The 22,101-nt window shown below is 43.3% G+C and overlaps 2 non-coding genes across 2 annotated transcripts; both read left to right on the top strand.

Annotated features, from left to right (window-relative positions):
* On the top strand, positions 1-73 carry trnav-aac (transfer RNA valine (anticodon AAC)). Its single transcript has one exon. It is a non-coding gene; the product is annotated as a tRNA-Val (tRNA).
* A 15,883-nt stretch (positions 74-15,956) lies between these two features.
* On the top strand, positions 15,957-16,029 carry trnav-aac (transfer RNA valine (anticodon AAC)). The gene has a single exon. It is a non-coding gene; the product is annotated as a tRNA-Val (tRNA).
* Positions 16,030-22,101: the final 6,072 nt, after the last annotated feature.

Raw genomic sequence — 22,101 nt, 5'->3', positions numbered from 1 at the left:
GTTTCTGTAGTGTAGCGGTTATCACATTTGCCTAACGCGCGAAAGGTCCCCGGTTCGAAACCGGGTGGAAACAGCCTGCTTTGGGCCGGCCCTTTTCGTCCTGCTTGCCCTCGTGGTTCCCCTCAGGCGGTGGGTGGCTTTTCTTCATTGGAGTGCCCGAAATCGGTGCTCTCAGAGCGTCCGTCCGTCGACAGGTTGAAATTGTAAACGCTGGTGTAGCCACTTTTAATTAAAATCTGATGATGATGATGATGATGTTGTTGTTGTTGTTCTTGTTGTTCTTGTTGTCGTCGTAGTCGCCGTCATTATTATTGTTAAAGTAAAGCAGTAGTTAGATTTGTTGCTACCGTAAGGTGTAGAAGACAACAGTTGGTATGGCGTGTGATATCAAAACATTCAGAATACTTTTAACCTATATAATTTATAAGCTTTGTAAAATAAACCCAAATATCTCTTTTGCGGGGATAAACGCTGTTCTGAGTAGTTTGTGACTTGTTTAATACCAAACAAAGCATCGCTATAAAAAAAAAAAAAAAAATCACTGTAAAAGCGCTAGTTATTTTTGATCTTTATAGTTATTTTCTAGGCTCAGGTTGTTTTTTAGCGCTTATAAAGGCCTGAAATATTCTTAGTGGTTGTTGACTATAGGTCTTGATGCTTAAAAATGTTTTTTTGAGAGACCAAAAGGTTCTAATAAAAGTTTAGAGTAGAGAGGAGAGAGATCGTCTCCATCTTGGTTTCTATTTGAAATTTGATGCAGTGTCATTTTATTGGTTGGTTTTGATATGTTAATTGGTAACAGGGTGGCACAAAGGCCAGACCAGAACAATGCCTTACAAACAGATCCGGCATGTGGCCATCAGTATAAGTATGAAGGTCTGGTCTTCAGCTCGACAGACTCATACTGACCTTTCGATTTAAGACTAAAGATCAACAATGTCCGGAAACAACATCAGCGATTCGATTTAAACGAGTTTTTAGGCAAGTCTTCAGATTATTTTCATTGACTCAGAGCGTGTTGTGTGCATGTATTGTAAATAAGGCTATAACATCTGTTTTAAGTTCTGTAAAATTATTTTTCAACCAGTCAACAGGAGTTAATTCCCAACGCTGAGGAGATCATCTGGAACAACGACGGTAAGATTTTTGTGTTTGCGCTCATGGGTTCTTATGCATGGGTGTGTGTGGTTTTGAAGCGGCTCATTAGAGTTATGAAAACGTTTTAATATATATTAATGCCGGTCTCTTTAATTACACAGAAACTATCGAAAGGCCTGTGATTAATGTCTCCGAGGATCGACCAAGAGAAGTGGTTGTCCCTAGACAGGCTGTCTGCCGACCGGGTAAGAACTAAACCCCTGTTTGTTTGTATAACGTTTCTGTAAGATGTTTGAGTCCAGTTTTGTTAATTTTAAAAAATTATCCTGTCTAACAGTATTAAGAAACGTGGTTCGAGACAACGAAAGGCCTTCCACATCGAGGGCTTGTTTCGTTTTACCTTCGAGAACCGTAACCTTTCAAGAATCTGAAAGGCCGTTAGCCCCGGTATCTGATAGCTGTGAGTATATGTCTGCAGCCTGTAAGAGGTTAAAGCTTTTTATAAAGCGGTGTGGTTAAAGGTTAAACATGTCTCTTACCTTCACAGCGGTGCAAAAAGCTAAACCAGCCGAAAAACATAAGAAACGATTATTCTGTGGAGGTAAGTAAGATCTTTCAAACTTTAATGTTTTTAAAAGGGCTTTGTTTGCCCGTTGATGGCTAATATTTAAGCGATGGGTGACCGTTTCCTGTAGGGCGGGGGGTTCTGGGAAAGATCTTTAGAAGTCCGGACAGGTCTATGCTTGTTTCTGGGGAACGTGTTTAGAAATGACCGATTGCCGTACCGTCTGGTTAGGAAGTAAAGACGTCCGAAAGGGTTTAGTAAGTTGTTTGGCTTATCTCCCGCTATTATACTTCTGTTTTAAAGTGGTTGTAGGAAAAGGCTTGAAGGTGTTCATTGTATTTAATATTTAAACAGATCGTGAAAACGTTTGTGAAACAGGAAGTCCCGGGATCAGGAAGCGTTTACACTTGGAAGGTTCGTTTAAAAATGAAATGTTGTTGTGTGTGTGTGTGTTTTATTAACAATATTACAGTTTTTAAAGAAACATTTAAGAAACAGTTTATTTACAGCGGCTTCTCTGTTTTACATTTATTATCAAGTCCTAATAAATATATTGTCTGTAAATAATAAGGCGTTGTAGTGAATGTCTAAGGCTATTTTCAAAGGTCTAAAAAAGCTAAAGGTTTTGAATGTCCTGGACATGTTGTTTTAAGTTTGATTTCTGTCACCGTTTAAAGATGTAAATGTAATGTATATTTTTATTCTTCCCAAGACTCTTGGGATAGTCATTCTGTGGATGAGCTATTGAGGATAATTACCCCGTCTAAGTGGGTTCAAACATCTTCCCCGGTGAGATCACCGAGAGGATCCCCCACGGTGGTCTTGGAGACCCCCCAACATCTACTCAGGCCACAGCCTTCTGGGGGTAATTCAACACCCCAGATTCAGCCCGCCGCATTGTCGGGCGGAACAAATACAGGCATCCAACAACCTCAGGGGTCGCCGTCAGTCAGGGCTGACACACCACCCAACGACGGCCTGGTTTCAACATCGTCCCCCCAGACCCGTTTCTTGGCTACAGAAACGCGGAACAGTACCCCGCGCTTGGCCAGGGTGTCACCGCAAAGGCCTTCTTGGTCTCCGTCCATGAGTATACGCTCGCTCCCTGCCTCCTTCGACCGAGATTTACCGGAGCGACCATCCTTTGAAGCTGAGCCAGGCCACCAGCCCCCGGAGCTACTTCCTGAAGGTCGGCATGAGTTGCTACATACTTTGTTACAAAATCAAAGACTTGTGTTAGTGGGGCAAAACCTGGTGATAGAGAGCCAAAACACCCTTATTAATACCCTTACTAACGAATTGTACCGTATTTAATGTTTTAATAGACACAAAACGCCTTACTATTGTGGGTTGTTGGAAAAATAAAAAATAAATTAAAAAATGTCCTGACTTGGTAAAAGAACTCACAAACTAAAGGATTATGAACAAGCTAGGGCCCCAAAAAGACCTTCCCGAGAGAACATCTCCGGCCCTGTTGTGAACTCCTCTGATGTCCCAATGAACCTGGAACTATTACAAATGATAAATGATTTAAATAACCCCCAATTACCACCAATAGAATGTGAATTAACAGACTTACCGGTGAACCCCGACCTGTTACAGATGGTCAATGATCTAAATAACCACCTCCCACCGGTAGCGCTTATAGAGGTTCACCCCCTAGTTCACCCCGATTTGTTTGAAATGGTGGAGGCTTTGGAGGAGCTACCCCTACCAAATTCTGCCCCTATTATAAATGATTTGAGACAATTAGAACACAGGATGGCGGCAGAAGCAGCCATCACTATAGAGGAGGGTCTTGACATTAACCGGTTGGATATCTTTGAAGGACTTTTACAGGCTGTAAATGAGCCTCCTCAAAAAGGGGGTTTTGTAGATGTCAGCAGTGGGGGTGTTCGGAATGTGGAGGGTTCTGAGACTGATAAGGCTGTGGAGGACATGCTCTGTGAGAATGTAGGGGGTGAAGGCTTTGTTCAAAATGATGATGTGTCCAAGAGTACCAGTGATCCCGTGATTATAGATAGACCGGCCTATAACAATTTTGAAATGATTCAGCGTTTTAATTTTGCAGAACTTTTAAATTGTGACAATTATGCAGAAATATTTGTCAACATACACGAGGCCTTGCAGAAAATGCTTGAACAGGTTGCTGAAAGGGTCAGACCTCGAGATGTTGTACAGTTAGAACTCAGAGGGGATGATTTGTTTAGCAACCTATCTGTAATGCTGAGTGGAGATAATTTAGACGTCTGGCTAAAATCGAAGCGTTATTGCAAAGTAACGCAGCCATCTTAGCTGATGAAAGTCTGTCTCTGGTAATGAATGTGGTTCGTAACCCTGAGGGTGGGGCGCTTAGAAGACTGTCGAAATGCTTGAAGAACGACATAATTAGGACCAAGCTCAGGCAATTAGTGGTGAGTTCCAGTGGGGACAATAAGCTCTGTTTTGCTTACAGTTTAATAAAACTACTCACCCCCGACATGCCTGAACCCCAAGCTCTGCAAGAGGCTTTAATGCTTCATCAGAGGGCCGGCTTAAACTCTCAACAGATGGTTGCCTTTTCAGACATCACCAAGTTTGAGGAGTTGTTGTCTTTAAAAATTGTTGTGTGGTTCCGTTGTGAGGTAAAGGAAAGTATTTGTGAAATTTCAGACACATCCTGAAACCCATACACAGACACTGTTTCTCTTCCTAAGTGATAGTCATTACTTTGGAATAAAGAGTTTGACGGCTTTTTTGGGTTGTTCGTATGTTTGTCATTGGTGTTATAAGGCCTTCAATGATAAGCTTAAGCACCGCTGTGACGGTTACTGTAACGTCTGTTTCAATCCGCAATGTCGTAAGGGTTTGGCCCCTACCATCCGATGTAAAGATTGCTTAAGGATTTGTCTCTCAGCGTTCTGTTTTTCCGAGCATAAGGTACAGAGGGCCGCTGCTGAGAGGGGTTAAAAAATGGAGTTATTGTGATCAAACTAAATGTTGCCCGCAGTGTTGCCTCCAGTACCGTTTTCATGAGGTTAAACCACACAAATGTCTGGAGCCGAGATGCAGGATCTGTAATGCTGATTTAACCCCGGGGTCCGAACACCAGTGCTTTATTCAGCCGGTTAAAAAGGAGCCGCCGCACAACTGGTATGTCTTTTTTGATTTTGAATGCCGGCAAGAAAACGGGGTCCACGTTGCTAATTATATACACTGTATTGACATGTTGGATCGTGAGTGGTCAGCTAGCGGTGAGAGTTGTGTCAGGGATTTCTTTACGCGGTATCGAGGTCCAAAATACCTCAATTACACATTTATTGCCCACAATGCTAAGGGTTATGATTCTTACATTTTGATGAAGTATCTGGTGGAAAATGGGGTGACCCCAAAAATAATAGCTCAGGGTAGCAAGATCATGTGTTTCACCGACGAAGCTTTCAACTAACGTTACATAGACTTGTTAAATTTCCTCCCCATGAAATTGAGCGCTTTGCCTAAGGCTCTGGGTTTTGAGGCTCAGAAGAAAGGTTGGTTCTGCCATTTTTTTAATACTAAGGACACTCAAAATTATCAAGGGTCCTACCCGCCCGCCTCTTATTATGGGGTTGATACTATGATGTCTCATGAGAGGGAGGAATTCTTTAAATGGTACAATACGGTTAAGGGAGGTGTTTTTGATTTCCGAGAAGAGATGGCCGCTTATTATAAAAATGATGTGGTGATCCTTAAAGAAGCCTGTGTGCGTTTCCGCGCCGAGGTTATCAACACATCGGGTCTCAACCCTTTGCAAAGTGTGACCATAGCGTCTCTCTGCATGAAAATGTATCGGTCCAATTTCTTGCAGAAAAACACTATAGCGGTCACCACTTCTGACAACTATCGTGCTAGACAAAAGAACTTTTCGACTGTCTTCATACAGTGGGTGGAATACCTGAGTGCCCGGGATAACATCTTCATCAGACATGCTTTAAATCAAGGGGAAGTAAAAATGGGGCCTTACTACTTAGACGGTTTTAGCGACGTGTCCGGGCGGCGTACCGCTTATGAGTTTGCCGGTTGTATTTACCATGGCTGTCCTCAGTGCTTCGACCCAAACACCTTTAACCCCGTAACACTAAAACTCTGCGGTGATATGTACTATGATTTCCAGGAACGAATTGAAACTTTAAAAAACACCTATGGTTTGAACGTGCTGGTGATTTGGGAACACGAGTGGACGACCCTGAAGCAACAGGATGCGGGGGTACAACGGTTTATGGAAACCTTGGACTTTCCTGAATGTCTAGAGCCCCGGGATGCGTTATTTGGGGGTTGTACCAATGCCCTCTGTTTACATTATGAGGTAAAGGAGGGTGAGAGAGTAGATTACTATGATTTCACCAGTCTGTACCCTTATGTCAACAAGACCAAAATGTACCCGGTGGGGCGTCCAACCATTGTTTATCGTGACTTTCTCGAAATCGGACATTACTTTAGTTTGATCAAAGTCACCATGTACCCTCCTCGCGAGCTGTTCTTACCCGTGTTGCCTTACAGGTGTTCGGGAAAATTGATGTTCCCTCTGTGTAGAACGTGTGTGGAAACTGAAAATCAAACTACCTCTTGTCTGCACAGTGATGAAGAGAGAGCGCTGACGGGTGTCTGGTGTAGCATTGAGCTTGACAAGGCGGTGGAGAAAGGTTACAGAGTCGGTAAGGTGTATGAGGTTTGGCATTTTTCTGAAAAAACTGATACTCTTTTTGCTGATTACATTATGACCCATCTGAAAGGGAAACAGGAGGCATCGGGCTATCCCTCATGGTGTGTTGACTCCGCGGCCAAAGAGCGATACGTTCAGCAATATTTTGAAAAGGAAGGGATCCGTCTAGAGCCGGGGAACATAACTGTAAACCCCGCCAAGAGACAAATGTCCAAACTGATTTTAAACAGTCTGTGGGGTAAGTTTGGGGAAAGAAATTACCGTCTAAACACAACCTTGATTAAAACCCCTGAACTGTTCATAGAATTTATGTTTTCCAAACAACATGCAGTATCACACTTTCAATTCTTAAATGACCACGTGGCACAGGTCCAGTGGAGGGCCCCTAAAGATTTCCCCACCAAACAGGGGAACGTTAATGTTTTCATAGCGGTTTTTACCACGGCTTACGCCCGGCTTGAACTGTACAACTTAATGGATCAGTTGCAGGAACGCACGCTCTATCATGATACTGACTCTGTAATCTTTGTCACCAGGCCAGGGGATTGGGTCCCTCCCCTCGGGGACTACCTTGGGGAGTTAACGAGCGAACTAGATCCTCAGGACCACATAGTGGAGTTTGTTTCAGGGGGTCCTAAGACTTACGCATACAGAACGGCTGCGGGTAAGACCTGTATGAAAGTTAAGGGTTTCACTCTGAACCATTGTAACAACAAGCTCATTAACATCAAGTCTCTGACGACCCTGGTAGAAAGTTTTGTAACGAGAAAGACGCGCCTCCTCGTGAGATTATTACAGCCGGAAATCAGATCTATCGCAATAAAAAGGGGTACACGTTGGAAAATAGATCACTAAACAAACGGTTCAGAGTGGTGTACAATAAAAGAGTGTTGAAGACTGATTATACCACTCTGCCTTATGGATATTAGCGGTGGTTTTGATAACAGACTTCAACACCCTTTCTCCTGTATTATAGCCGGTCCCTCCAATTCGGGGAAGAGCTATCTTATAAAGAACATCATAGAAGATGTGGACGCAACCGTGTCCCAAGCTCTTGACAACATAGTGTGGTGTTACTCTTGCTGGCAACCTCTCTACGATGATTTGGCTTCGAAAAAAAATAATCTGAAATTTGTGCAAGGTCTCCCCGCCTCGTTGTGTGGCGATGACTTGTTCCCGCCCGGTCAAACTAACCTAGTGATCCTTGATGACCTGATGGAGCAGGCCGGTGACAACAGTGAAGTGGAAAAAGCTTTCACAAAGTACACTCATCATAGGAATTAAAGTATTATTTATTTAGTTAAAAATCTATTTTTTCAAGGTAAAAAAAGCCGCACTATTAATTTATATGCCAATTATATAATTCTTTTTAAAAACCCCAGAGATAAACTACAGGTCACCGTCTTGGCTCGTCAAATGTACCCTAACCAGACCAAGTTCTTTTTGGAGGCATTTGAGGATGCCACCAAAAAACCCTACGGGTACTTGATTGCGAAATTAAATGCACAAACCCCAGAAGACTTTCGCCTAAGAACAGGTTTGTGCCCGCACGATTGGCCGGCAGTCTATGTGCTAAAGAAAAGGAAATAAATAAGAATGTCTGTTCGGATTAAAAGAAATCTGCCGCTTTTGCAAATGTTATTTGAGGGGAGCCCGCGCCATAGGAAAGCTGTGCTGGCAGGGGCCCCCTCGGATTTGATCGAGACCCTGTGTGAAATAGCTTTTAACATCTTACGCGGTAATATACCCCTAACCCCTTCTCAACATTCTAAACTCAAAAAACAAAAAGCGGTTATCAAGATCATCGCTAATAAGAAGTATTCTATTAAAAGAAAAAGAAAGAAGATTAATCAAACCGGGGGTTTTATAGGACCGCTGTTGAGCATAGCCGTGCCTTTCCTAACCAGTCTTCTAGCTTCCAGAGTGGGTTAATAATGGAATATGCTCAGAAAATGTTTTTGATCCCTCAGGAGCAGCTTGAGAAACTGAGAAAAAATGTTGTCGGGCCAGAGCCCATTAGACAAACGGCCGAAAACAACCTGGACTCTGAAATGAAAGCTATACAGGCCAGGGCCGATTTAAATCAGTATTCCAAAGCCCAGTTGTATACCAACACGTTACAGCGCTACCTCCGTCTGGTTAGACAGGGTGAAAAAGATCAAAACATTTTAACTTTAACCAAGGCCTCTCAAGAAAATGGTTCTGGGGCTGATGCGGGGGGAACGGTTGATAAAGATGTTGCGGTGACCGAACCTGTAGAGAGTTCAGAGGGAGATGTTGTAACGGATGTTTTGAGAAACATGCCGGCCAGAAGCAAAAGACATGCACAATATATCCTGCACAAAATGGTTCAGAAACTGCGGGTAACGGCTTGGAATGAACAGGGTGAATTTGTTTTTAAAGGACAACTGATCAAAGGTTCACACATGTTTGATTTGTTGAAGAGTGTCACTAGCACTAATAAGGTACCCGATAGTCGCCGACCTGTAGGCTGGAATGCTTTCCTACAGGCGATGGCCTGTCTGAACATGCCCCAATCAACAGTTCCTAACCAGGAAACGCGACAAAAAATCCGTCTGTGTAAAGAGGTGGAGCCTGATCTGACTCCGATATCTCATTACTCTGTCCGTGCTGAGCGACCATCCTCAGGATCTATCCATCGTTGGGAAGCTTATTAATCTCATGTTTTTATTTGTCTCCCCTGTAAATAATGACCCGACAAACAATTTTTTATTTTTATTTTTTATTTTTCAAATGTTGTACATTTATTTATACCATAACCCCTGCTTTGTATAAGAATTGTGTTGAATAAAAACAAAACTAATGATTCAAAGGCTGTTTTCATTATTTTTTCACCTTAACACGCATGACATCTTTTAAAATCCTCACAAGAACACCCCATCTGTATACACGGCTGGCTAGGGTCGTAAGTCATTGTGTTATAAGGGGGGGTCCACAGTGTCCTGACAAACTCTGCCACTTTTTTATCATTTTGGCCTAAATCCTCACTGTACAAGGCCATAATATCGGGGTATGACCTTCCTTTAGATCTATGATATAAGAAAAACACACAGTGTTGACCACAAGTGAAGGTCTGAAGACTTTGTACTTGACGACCGCTGTAAATGGTTTCTTGACAGTTGTTGAGCAGAAAGTTATTGATCTTCCGAGGGAAAGGTCTGAAATCCGGGGGGTTTGCATAGGAATCAAAAAATTCACCACGGTGGTCCTCCCTTAGATAAATAGCCAGCCAATGTTCTCCGGGCATATTTTTAGGGTGTGTGTTGATTATGTACATTGCAGGTAAATTCTTGATCTTAAATTTAGGCAGCTGATCGCAGGTGTAGACTCCTTGAAACAGTTTCCGTGAGCTGGCCAGGGCATTCATGATGTGGTTGAGCTCTCTGGTGTTCATTTTAATAATAATCATACATAACGTTTCTCCTCTGATTCACCTCAATAATGTTGTCAAACACTGCATACACGACCATATTTACAGTGCGTGGTAGAGGCTGCTTGAAACGCATCTCCAAACGCATATTGCCCGTCTTCATCAGTGAAAAATGTTGTCCACACTCTTCGTCAGGGGTCAGGTTGAAACCGTACAGGGTGTAACCGCTGCAGTATTCCCGGCGATCGATCAGCAGAGTTTGATCCTTGAGATGGCGACCCGTAGCCAGTACTAGACTGTCATATTCACGAACCGCATTGCCGTTTTCAAAGTCAGGTTGAAAAGGTCTGGATGGAACCTGCACACCATCGACGTACAACGCTATAAATTCCGCGTTATAATGTTTAAAGTTAAAGGGGTTCTTGTTGTAAACCCCGGTAAATGCATCATTATCTTCGAGACCTATAATAACCTGTTTTGGGAGCTGTCCTAGAAACAGATTTTCCTGGTTCATCACCCGTGTCCCTGCGGGGATACTGTGGACTTTCATATAGACTCTTTCGATCGGGTACTTGGCGTTTGCCGTCATTAACGCCTGCGCGTGTCCTAGTTTAACCGCCGGGGAGACGGACACTTTTTTCACAAACAGCGAGGCCGATAATATGGTCAGTTTATATTTTTCAGTATCAGGGGTCATCAGACAAAAAGCACTTTTACTACGGATCATTTTAATTTTAATGTCTACCCCGTTGAGCATGAGTTTTTCTTGGAAAAATATGTCTGCATGGATATGCCCCATTAGCTCAAAGGTCCTCCCTTCTGTTGAAGAGGCCGTTCTTTTTTGCAAACCCTTATTGAGTCCCTCTGGATCCTTGTCGTCCATAGCTTCCGGGATGTCTTTGAAGAAAGGCTGAACTGTTTGCTTAGGGTCTCCTCATTATAATTAAGGATACACTCCATCATGGCTCTATAGGGGTAAGTATTGCTGCTTTGACTAATGAGCCGATCTCCCAGGGTCACATCCACCTGTGAAAATTGATGACCCCAGCGTTGGCCGTCTTCTCGATTGCATCGCCATCCTAATCAGTCACTTTACAGTTAATTAAAATAAATGTGTTTTTCAAATCAATATAATCCTCGCCATTGCCAGCTATAAAAAACTCCAGAGGGGCCATGTCTGAAATTGCAGAAAGAGGGGGAATCTCTACATATATGATCTTATCTATACTCGTTTGAGTGTATGGAACTGTAAACAGATCCAGTTCTGATTTGACGCATTCTTCCGATAGACTGTGGACAAAAGACATGTTTAAAAGATGTATCCTGAGGCTCTATTTTTCTTTCTTTGAGACTTTCTTTTTGCAGGTTTTTTCTTGTGCTGCTTCCTTCTCCGAGTGTTTCCACGATATGTTGGAGAATGAGAGATTCTTCGTTTTTTGTTAGCCACGGATCTTCGTCGCCCTGGTGGACACATGCTGTTTCTTCTTTTACCCCCCCTCCTCGCCATTACCATGAGACCCGAACCCTCCTGATGCTCATGGCTAGCTGCCCGGTTCATAACATTGGTGAACACGTCACTAACAATATTTTTAGCCGCTGATTTCAAGTGGGGTCTGGCTATAGCAAAGCCTCTCTTAAGCAGGGGTACGGCCATTCTAAAGAGACCATGAAAGAGTCCTCCTAGACCGGCGCCATACATTGTGGGGGCTCCTACAAAACCGGGCAAGCCGTTCCCGGCTTGCATCTTGTAATAATCCACATAGGCGCTAGGATCTACATAACCCCTCGAGGTAGCCATTTTAATAATGTACAAACTGTTTCAGGGGTCGAAAATGTAGTTTGACAATAACTTTACTGAAGCGGAAGGGTACGTTGATATTCTGATCCGATTTTACTTCGATCGTGATGTTGTCAAATTGGGTCTTTGAGACTGGTACGTAGTGTGGCTTGTCATAAGTAATTGTGACCATGTCATTGCTTTTACCTTTAATAAGTACATTTCTCAAAAGGGGGACATAACTATCCCCGACCCTCTGGTGGGTTATGATATCCGTATACACATAAAGAGTGTAAAAGCCGCCCCACCACTTCTGAGAACCTGCTCTCTGTGTCAGAATAGATCCCAAATATACGCCCCAGTTGGCCGCTGGTTTGAATGCTAATACCTGGTTTTGACACCTTGTACACTCTGTTTTTAATAGGGTTGTAATATAGCTTGATGTTGGGGGTGCCTTCTGAGAACTGTTTATGCATCTCATCTAATATTTTATCCACATTGTCATAATAACCTCCTTGTATCGTGAATGTCCATTGACTCTTTTTAACATCATCAAAAATGGCGAAGGTGGCATCCTTATCTTGTAAAACAGCCCAAGTGTAAGGATACTGTATTTCCGCCAACCCCACTTCCCACGACCCCCTTAGATCTATAGATTTTCCAAATTGTACCGTGTAACTGGATATTTCATTTTTAGGGTATATATCGAGAGAGGCGTTACTGGGTAGAGTCACGTAGAAGCCTCCTGATTCCATCTTGAGTATCGAAAGTAATGCCCACAACACACCCGCGGGCAAGTTGTTATAAGGATTGAATATCGCAAACCTGTTGTTCCGGGACCCAACTATTGAACTTTTCAGGCCATCCAAGCCATTTCATCAACACATATTTTTTCCGGTTCTGGGTTTTTTCAGCTAATATCTTTTCAACTCTGTATACACTGTCTTTACCCACAATAAGTTTTTGTAACTCAGCTTCGTAAAACGTTCCTTCTATATTCTCCCCGTCATAGTCTTTTAACCGGTACACGGGTGGGTCTCTAGCCAACTGTTCGGTAACTGTAAAATATTCGTCAGAAAATGTTTCTTCATAACCATTGGCAAAAGTACTCCTTAGCTTTGAAACGCGAACCACATCACCGATGTTGAACTTATAAGTAGTTTTTCCCTTCTTAATAAATGGTCCGTATAATTTTTTATAGACCTTAAAAGAATTACTTTGATCAACATCTATAGGCTTCATTTTAATACTGGTGTGATACCCTTGGTTGTAAGCATCGATAAAATCCTGAACTTTATCAAAATACTTGAACGTGTTGACCGCTGTAAAATATCTCCACATTTTGGTCTTTATGGTGCGGTTAAACCTCTCCACTACCGATGCCCTAAGCTCATTACCGGTGGTGAAATGATGTATTTTGTGTCTCTTCAGTAGATTCTGAAATTCTCTGTTGAGAAACTCTTTTCCTTTATCAGTCTGCAGTTTTTTAGGACATCGACCCTTGGACAATATATCCTCAAAGGCCCTTGTGACCGCCCGACCTGTTTTATTATGTAGAATGCGAGCCCAGGCATATTTTGATAACACATCGATACACATCAACATCAATTTGTGACCATTGTTATGTTTTGATAAATTTGACATATCGACTAGATCCATTTGCCATTGTGAGTCTGTCAGTTGCATATACGCGGTTTCTTTTAAACTTAATCCTGAGAGGTTTATGAAAGGTATAGGCGTCTTGTTCCCGTAACCATTCTGAAACAACCACAACATTAACCTTCACTCCGGCCTCAGCGAGTCCTCTTTGAAAACCCTTCTTACCCGCCAAACCCCCAATCTTGGCTGGGTTGTAGTATAGTTCCTGCATTTGGGGAGCTTGCCGAGTCATTCTGTCAAATAACCACACAGACCCACACTATGCGCAAAGTTTTTATACAAGGTTTTTTATTCAACTTCAGGAGAGCAGATACCCCTTTTAAGACATTTGAGAAAAGTATAACATACACAACAATTTTTTCTACGGTCCAGACAAAAAGAAATCAGATGATTGGTTACTTGATCTATATCAACAAATATACCTGTTTCTTTATCTTGTAGGCACACACCTCAGTTACATATGTAAATAAAACAACATTATGACCTATTTTAAAATTAAACAGAGGTGTATTAAACATGCTCAGTAAAAGGTCATACAGATGTTGATGAAATGGCCTAATATCATTCTTGGCCCCCTTGAGCCCTTCATCCCAGTGTTCGTACCCCCCGGTCTTTGTTACAGCAGCCATTCACTTTTCCAGGTTTGAAAGTTGATCCTCATCGATGGTTAAATCTGTAGAGAAAAGGCTCGCGTTGGCTACTTTTCTGTCAAGCACATGGTGTAATAGCGCTCTCAGGTTAGCTGCAGAGTGTTGATGACAGAACCAGTTGCAGAACCAGTCCAGAACATTCCCCATGTTCAAAGTCCCTTAGTTCAGGTCAGAGTCTGAATCAGTGGCGTAGATGTCGAATTCTTCGTCGCTGCCCCCAGCTTTAACTTCTTTACGGAAGAAATAAGCTTTTAGCTTGCCAGCGGTTTTTCTACTCGGCTCATCCAGGTCATTGAGCAGCTGCCCAAGTTTCTCTATTATAAACGGCTCCTTTTTCAGCTCCAGCAAAATCTCATCTATGATTTTCTGGACTTGTCCCACAGTGACATGTATGTGGGAGTAAGAGAGCGCCTTGATTAGTGCCGGTTTCAGCCACGGTTTGTTCAGTCTTCTGTAAAACACGTTGAAATAGAACAGGAAATAGTAACGGTCTGGTTCAAACAAACAACTGTGTCTCAACTGACTGGGGTGATTCACTTCACACCCCCGACAGACTTCTTTCAGAGCTCGGTCGATGAGAGCACTCAGAATATACACCAGGGTGCTTTTAACCACTCTGCTTACTTGGTCACATACCCCGGGCATAAATCCTGCGTCTTCATCACGCCCCCGGGACAGTCCGATGCTCATTGGGTCGCCTGGTGGTTTGTGGGGTGTTTCTCCATCCATTGGACTGACCCCCTCCTGAGACGCACAGACGGTAGACAGTTCGGCAAAATCGAGGCCCTCCATGAGCTCCAGAGGCTGGGGATCCCCGAGACTCATTTGGACATCCATCGCACCGCATGTTGTTTCGTCCTGAGGGACCGGGGTCTGAGGTCTTGGAGAGTAACCACAGTCAAAGGGTTCCAGAGTGTATACAAAATCTGGGGAATAGAACCAGGGGTGATCCCGGGTTTGAAGAGGCCTGTAGAGCCTGTCGACGTCCGCAGCTTTCGGGTAAGACATTCTCTTTAATTTTAAACCATGAATGAATTGTTGCACCTTTTATCCTATCTCTTCACTACGTCACGACACACCGCCCTCTTAGAAGAGAGTAGCCCCTGAGCCGTCAGACCCCCCTCCAAAACCCCACACGTCGTCTGTCGTAGTTCTGCAAGCTTTCCCATTCACACCTTTCAAAACCCTGAGTCGGAGACTCCATTTCGCATTCTCTTGGACCCTCTTGCAAGCCTTCTAGAGTCTTATCCACAAGCCCCAGATCTCTCCAGGCCATCACCTTCAACCAGTCCTCATAAGAGTATTCAATTACCGTCTCAAAAGGTTCCAACGTACCCTCCTTCTCTCCCAAAGCAAGAAGCTCCACTCCAACATAGCTGGGATCCCTTTTAAAGCGGTAACCCCGTCGAGCCCCCCAGAACAACACCCAGGAGCGTTCAATCTTCAAATTGGTGAGTACAGGAACCCTTGCCCGGGATTGTTTCTTGCGGGGTTTCATGTTGATGTCGCTGGACATGTTGAAGAAGCGGGATGTTTCAGAAGCTGAGAATTAAAGAGGTATTGCCTAAAAGAAGCGCGGGTTCTTAAATAGAGAGGAGAGTTTCGGGGCGTTGCCTTCAGAGGGGTGGGGGTATTTATGGGTGGCCTTGTTGTTCAGGGTTTTATGGGTGCACACTTTCTGACGGATATGACGTAGGAATAATTAAGGAAATAACTCTACCTAAAATCACGCCCCCCAATTATGACGTAGGAATATTAATAAGCTTAGGGCATACGTCATAACAAAATAGGCCGCGCCCAAAAAACCCTACTATCTACTCTTATGTAGTTGAAGGCGCAGTATAGCTCTCATAGTCTGGTGGTGACGGAAGACCACCAGCCGTTTGAACAAGCCATTCAGCATCACCTTGTTGGGTTAAGTGCAGGCACTGTCAGAGCGCAGGGCGTCCTGCCTTTGAAAGAGTTTCCGAAGTGTCCTGATGTGCCCTTAAGCAATGCCAAACAGGTCTGTGAAAATGGCATCCTTTCGCGGCACTTCAGACGCCATCTCACAGTCTAGCCGACCTGAAACGCCTGAGCCTGTTTTACCAGCAGGCTCCAACGGTAACCGTTTGAAGCAAGAGGCGGCGTTGTCAGTTTCTGTAGTGTAGCGGTTATCACATTTGCCTAACGCGCGAAAGGTCCCCGGTTCGAAACCGGGTGGAAACAGCCTGCTTTGGGCCGGCCCTTTTCGTCCTGCTTGCCCTCGTGGTTCCCCGGAGGCGGTGGGTGTCTTTTCTTCATTGGAGTGCCCGAAATCGGTGCTCTCAGAGCGTCCGTCCGTCGACAGGTTGAAATTGTAAACGCTGGTGTAGCCACTTTTAATTAAAATCTGATGATGATGATGATGATGATGTTGTTGTTGTTGTTCTTGTTGTCATCGTGGTCGCCGTCATTATTATTGTTAAAGTAAAGCAGTAGTTAGATTTGTTGCTACCGTAAGGTGTAGAAGACAACAGTAGGTATGGCGTGTGATATCAAAACATTCAGAATACTTTTAACCTATATAATTTATAAGCTTTGTAAAATAAACCCAAATATCTCTTTTGCGGGGATAAACGCTGTTCTGAGTAGTTTGTGACTTGTTTAATACCAAACAAAGCATCGCTATAAAAAATAAATAAAAAAATCACTGTAAAAGCGCTAGTTATTTTTGATCTTTATAGTTATTTTCTAGGCTCAGGTTGTTTTTTAGCGCTTATAAAGGCCTGAAATATTCTTAGTGGTTGTTGACTATAGGTCTTGATGCTTAAAAATGTTTTTTTGAGAGACCAAAAGGTTCTAATAAAAGTTTAGAGTAGAGAGGAGAGAGATCGTCTCCATCTTGGTTTCTATTTGAAATTTGATGCAGTGTCATTTTATTGGTTGGTTTTGATATGTTAATTGGTAACAGGGTGGCACAAAGGCCAGACCAGAACAATGCCTTACAAGCAGATCCGGCATGTGGCCATCAGTATAAGTATGAAGGTCTGGTCTTCAGCTCGACAGACTCACACTGACCTTTCGATTTAAGACTAAAGATCAACAATGTCCGGAAACAACATCAGCGATTCGATTTAAACGAGTTTTTAGGCAAGTCTTCAGATTATTTTCATTGACTCAGAGCGTGTTGTGTGCATGTATTGTAAATAAGGCTATAACATCTGTTTTAAGTTCTGTAAAATTATTTTTCAGCCAGTCAACAGGAGTTAATTCCCAACGCTGAGGAGATCATCTGGAACAACGACGGTAAGATTTTTGTGTTTGCGCTCATGGGTTCTTATGTATGGGTGTGTGTGGTTTTGAAGCGGCTCATTAGAGTTATGAAAACGTTTTAATATATAATAATGCCGGTCTCTTTAATTACACAGAAACTATCGAAAGGCCTGTGATTAATGTCTCCGAGGATCGACCAAGAGAAGTGGTTGTCCCTAGACAGGCTGTCTGCCGACCGGGTAAGAACTAAACCCCTGTTTGTTTGTATAACGTTTCTGTAAGATGTTTGAGTCCAGTTTTGTTAATTTAAAAAAATTATCCTGTCTAACAGTATTAAGAAACGTGGTTCGAGACAACGAAAGGCCTTCCACATCGAGGGCTTGTTTCGTTTTACCTTCGAGAACCGTAACCTTTCAAGAATCTGAAAGGCCGTCAGCCCCGGTATCTGATAGCTGTGAGTATATATCTGCAGCCTGTAAGAGGTTAAAGCTTTTTATAAAGCGGTGTGGTTAAAGGTTAAACATGTCTCTTACCTTCACAGCGGTGCAAAAAGCTAAACCAGCCGAAAAACATAAGAAACGATTATTCTGTGGAGGTAAGTAAGATCTTTCAAACTTTAATGTTTTTAAAAGAGCTTTGTTTGCCCGTTGAGGGCTAATATTTAAGCGATGGGTGACCGTTTCCTGTAGGGCGGGGGGTTCTGGGAAAGATCTTTAGAAGTCCGGACAGGTCTAGGCTTGTTTCTGGGGAACGTGTTTAGAAATGACCGATTGCTGTACCGTCTGGTTAGGAAGTAAAGCCGTCCGAAAGGGTTTAGTAAGTTGTTTGGCTTATATCCCGCTATTATACTTCTGTTTTAAAGTGGTTGTAGGAAAAGTCTTGAAGGTGTTCATTGTATTTAATATTTAAACAGATCGTGAAAACGTTTGTGAAACAGGAAGTCCCGGGATCAGGAAGCGTTTACACTTGGAAGGTTCGTTTAAAAATGAAATGTTGTTGTGTGTGTGTGTGTTTTATTAACAATATTACAGTTTTTAAAGAAACATTTAAGAAACAGTTTATTTACAGCGGCTTCTCTGTTTTACATTTATTATCAAGTCCTAATAAATATATTGTCTGTAAATAATAAGGCGTTGTAGTGAATGTCTAAGGCTATTTTCAAAGGTCTAAAAAAGCTAAAGGTTTTGAATGTCCTGGACATGTTGTTTTAAGTTTGATTTCTGTCGCCGTTTAAAGATGTAAATGTAATGTATATTTTTATTCTTCCCAAGACTCTTGGGATAGTCATTCTGTGAATGAGCTATTGAGGACAATTACCCCGTCTAAGTGGGATCAAACATCTTCCCCGGTGAGATCACCGAGAGGATCCCCCACGGTGGTCTTGGAGACCCCCCAACATCTACTCAGGCCACAGCCTTCTGGGAGTAATTCAACACCCCAGATTCAGCCTGCCGCATTGTCAGGCGGAACAAATACAGGCATCCAACAACCTCAGGGGTCGCCGTCAGTCAGGGCTGACACACCACCCAACGACGGCCTGGTTTCAACATCGTCCCCCCAGACCCGTTTCTTGGCTACAGAAACGCGGAACAGTACCCCGCGCTTGGCCAGGGTGTCACCGCAAAGGCCTTCTTGGTCTCCGTCCATGAGTATACGCTCGCTCCCTGCCTCCTTCGACCGAGATTTACCGGAGCGACCATCCTTTGAAGCTGAGCCAGGCCACCAGCCCCCGGAGCTACATCCTGAAGGTCGGCATGAGTTGCTACATACTTTGTTACAAAATCAAAGACTTGTGTTAGTGGGGCAAAACCTGGTGATAGAGAGCCAAAACACCCTTATTAATACCCTTACTAACGAATTGTACCGTATTTAATGTTTTAATAGACACAAAACGCCTTACTATTGTGGGTTGTTGGAAAAATAAAAAATAAATTAAAAAATGTCCTGACTTGGTAAAAGAACTCACAAACTAAAGGATTATGAACAAGCTAGGGCCCCAAAAAGACCTTCCCGAGAGAACATCCCCGGCCCTGTTGTGAACTCCTCTGATGTCCCAATGAACCTGGAACTATTACAAATGATAAATGATTTAAATAACCCCCAATTACCACCAATAGAATGTGAATTAACAGACTTACCGGTGAACCCCGACCTGTTACAGATGGTCAATGATCTAAATAACCACCTCCCACCGGTAGCGCTTATAGAGGTTCACCCCCTAGTTCACCCCGATTTGTTTGAAATGGTGGAGGCTTTGGAGGAGCTACCCCGACCAAATTCTGCCCCTATTATAAATGATTTGAGACAATTAGAACACAGGATGGCGGCAGAAGCAGCCATCACTATAGAGGAGGGTCTTGACATTAACCGGTTGGATATCTTTGAAGGACTTTTACAGGCTTTAAATGAGCCTCCTCAAAAAGGGGGTTTTGTAGATGTCAGCAGTGGGGGTGTTCGGAATGTGGAGGGTTCTGAGACTGATAAGGCTGTGGAGGTCATGCTCTGTGAGAATGTAGGGGGTGAAGGCTTTGTTCAAAATGATGATGTGTCCAAGAGTACCAGTGATCCCGTGATTATAGATAGACCGGCCTATAACAATTTTGAAATGATTCAGCGTTTTAATTTTGCAGAACTTTTAAATTGTGACAATTATGCAGAAATATTTGTCAACATACACGAGGCCTTGCAGAAAATGCTTGAACAGGTTGCTGAAAGGGTCAGACCTCGAGATGTTGTACAGTTAGAACTCAGAGGGGATGATTTGTTTAGCAACCTATCTGTAATGCTGAGTGGAGATAATTTAGACGTCTGGCTAAAATCGAAGCGTTATTGCAAAGTAACGCAGCCATCATAGCTGATGAAAGTCTGTCTCTGGTAATGAATGTGGTTCGTAACCCTGAGGGTGGGGCGCTTAGAAGACTGTCGAAATGCTTGAAGAACGACATAATTAGGACCAAGCTCAGGCAATTAGTGGTGAGTTCCAGTGGGGACAATAAGCTCTGTTTTGCTTACAGTTTAATAAAACTACTCACCCCCGACATGCCTGAACCCCAAGCTCTGCAAGAAGCTTTAATGCTTCATCAGAGGGCCGGCTTAAACTCTCAACAGATGGTTGCCTTTTCAGACATCACCAAGTTTGAGGAGTTGTTGTCTTTAAAAATTGTTGTGTGGTACCGTTGTGAGGTAAAGGAAGTATTTGTGAAATTTCAGACACATCCTGAAACCCATACACAGACACTGTTTCTCTTCCTAAGTGATAGTCATTACTTTGGAATAAAGAGTTTGACGGCTTTTTTGGGTTGTTCGTATGTTTGTCATTGGTATTATAAGGCCTTCAATGATAAGCTTAAGCACCGATGTGACGGTTACTGTAACGTCTGTTTCAATCCGCAATGTCGTAAGGGTTTGGCCCCTACCATCCGATGTAAAGATTGCTTAAGGATTTGTCTCTCAGCGTTCTGTTTTTCCGAGCATAAGGTACAGAGGGCCGCTACTGAGGGGGTTAAAAAACTGAGTTATTGTGATCAAACTAAATATTGCCCGCAGTGTTGCCTCCAGTACCGTTTTCATGAGGTTAAACCACACAAATGTCTGGAGCCGAGATGCAGGATCTGTAATGCTGATTTAACCCCGGGGTCCGAACACCAGTGCTTTATTCAGCCGGTTAAAAAGGAGCCGCCGCACAACCGGTATGTCTTTTTTGCTTTTGAATGCCGGCAAGAAAACGGGGTCCACGTTGCTAATTATATACTCTGTATTGACATGTTGGATCGTGAGTGGTCAGCTAGCGGTGAGAGTTGTGTCAGGGATTTCTTTACGCGGTATCGCGGTCCAAAATACCTCAATTACACATTTATTGCCCACAATGCTAAGGGTTATGATTCTTACATTTTGATGAAGTATCTGGTGGAAAATGGGGTGACCCCAAAAATAATAGCTCAGGGTAGCAAGATCATGTGTTTCACCGACGAAGCTTTCAACTAACGTTACATAGACTTGTTAAATTTCATCCCCATGAAATTGAGCGCTTTGCCTAAGGCTCTGGGTTTTGAGGCTCAGAAGAAAGGTTGGTTCTGCCATTTTTTTAATACTATGGACACTCAAAATTATCGAGGGTCCTACCTGCCCGCCACTTATTATGGGGTTGATACTATGATGTCTCATGAGAGGGAGGAATTCTTTAAATGGTACAATACGGTTAAGGGAGGTGTTTTTGATGACCGAGAAGAGATGGCTGCTTATTGTAAAAATGATGTGGTGATCCTTAAAGAAGCCTGTGTGCGTTTCCGCGCCGAGGTTATCAACACATCGGGTCTCGACCCTTTGCAAAGTGTGACCATAGCGTCTCTCTGCATGAAAATGTATCGGTCCAATTTCTTGCAGAAAAACACTATAGCGGTCACCACTTCTGACAACTATCGTGCTAGACAAAAGAACTTTTCGACTGTCTCCATACAGTGGCTGGAATACCTGAGTGCCCGGGATAACATCTTCATCAGACATGCTTTAAATCAAGGGGAAGTCAAAATGGGGCCTTACTACTTAGACGGTTTTAGCGACGTGTCCGGGCGGCGTACCGCTTATGAGTTTGCAGGTTGTATTTAGCATGGCTGTCCTCAGTGCTTCGACCCAAACACCTTTAACCCCGTAACACAAAAACTCTGCAGTGATATGTACTATGATTTCCAGGAACGAATTGAAACTTTAAAAAACACCTATGGTTTGAACGTGCTGGTGATTTGGGAACACGAGTGGACGACCCTGAAGCAACAGGATGCGGGGGTACAACGGTTTATGGAAACCTTGGACTTTCCTGAACGTCTTGAGCCCCGGGATGCGTTATTTGGGGGTCGTACCAACGCCCTCTGTTTACATTATGAGGTAAAGGAGGGTGAGAGAGTAGATTACTATGATTTCACCAGTCTGTACCCTTATGTCAACAAGACCAAAATGTACCCGGTGGGGCGTCCAACCATTGTTTATCGTGACTTTCTCGAAATCGGACATTACTTTGGTTTGATCAAAGTCACCATGTACCCTCCTCGC

This window comes from Amia ocellicauda, chromosome 11 (genome assembly GCF_036373705.1).
Source record: "Amia ocellicauda isolate fAmiCal2 chromosome 11, fAmiCal2.hap1, whole genome shotgun sequence".
NCBI classification, from domain to species: domain Eukaryota; kingdom Metazoa; phylum Chordata; class Actinopteri; order Amiiformes; family Amiidae; genus Amia; species Amia ocellicauda.
This window is presented reverse-complemented; position numbering and strand designations above follow the sequence as displayed.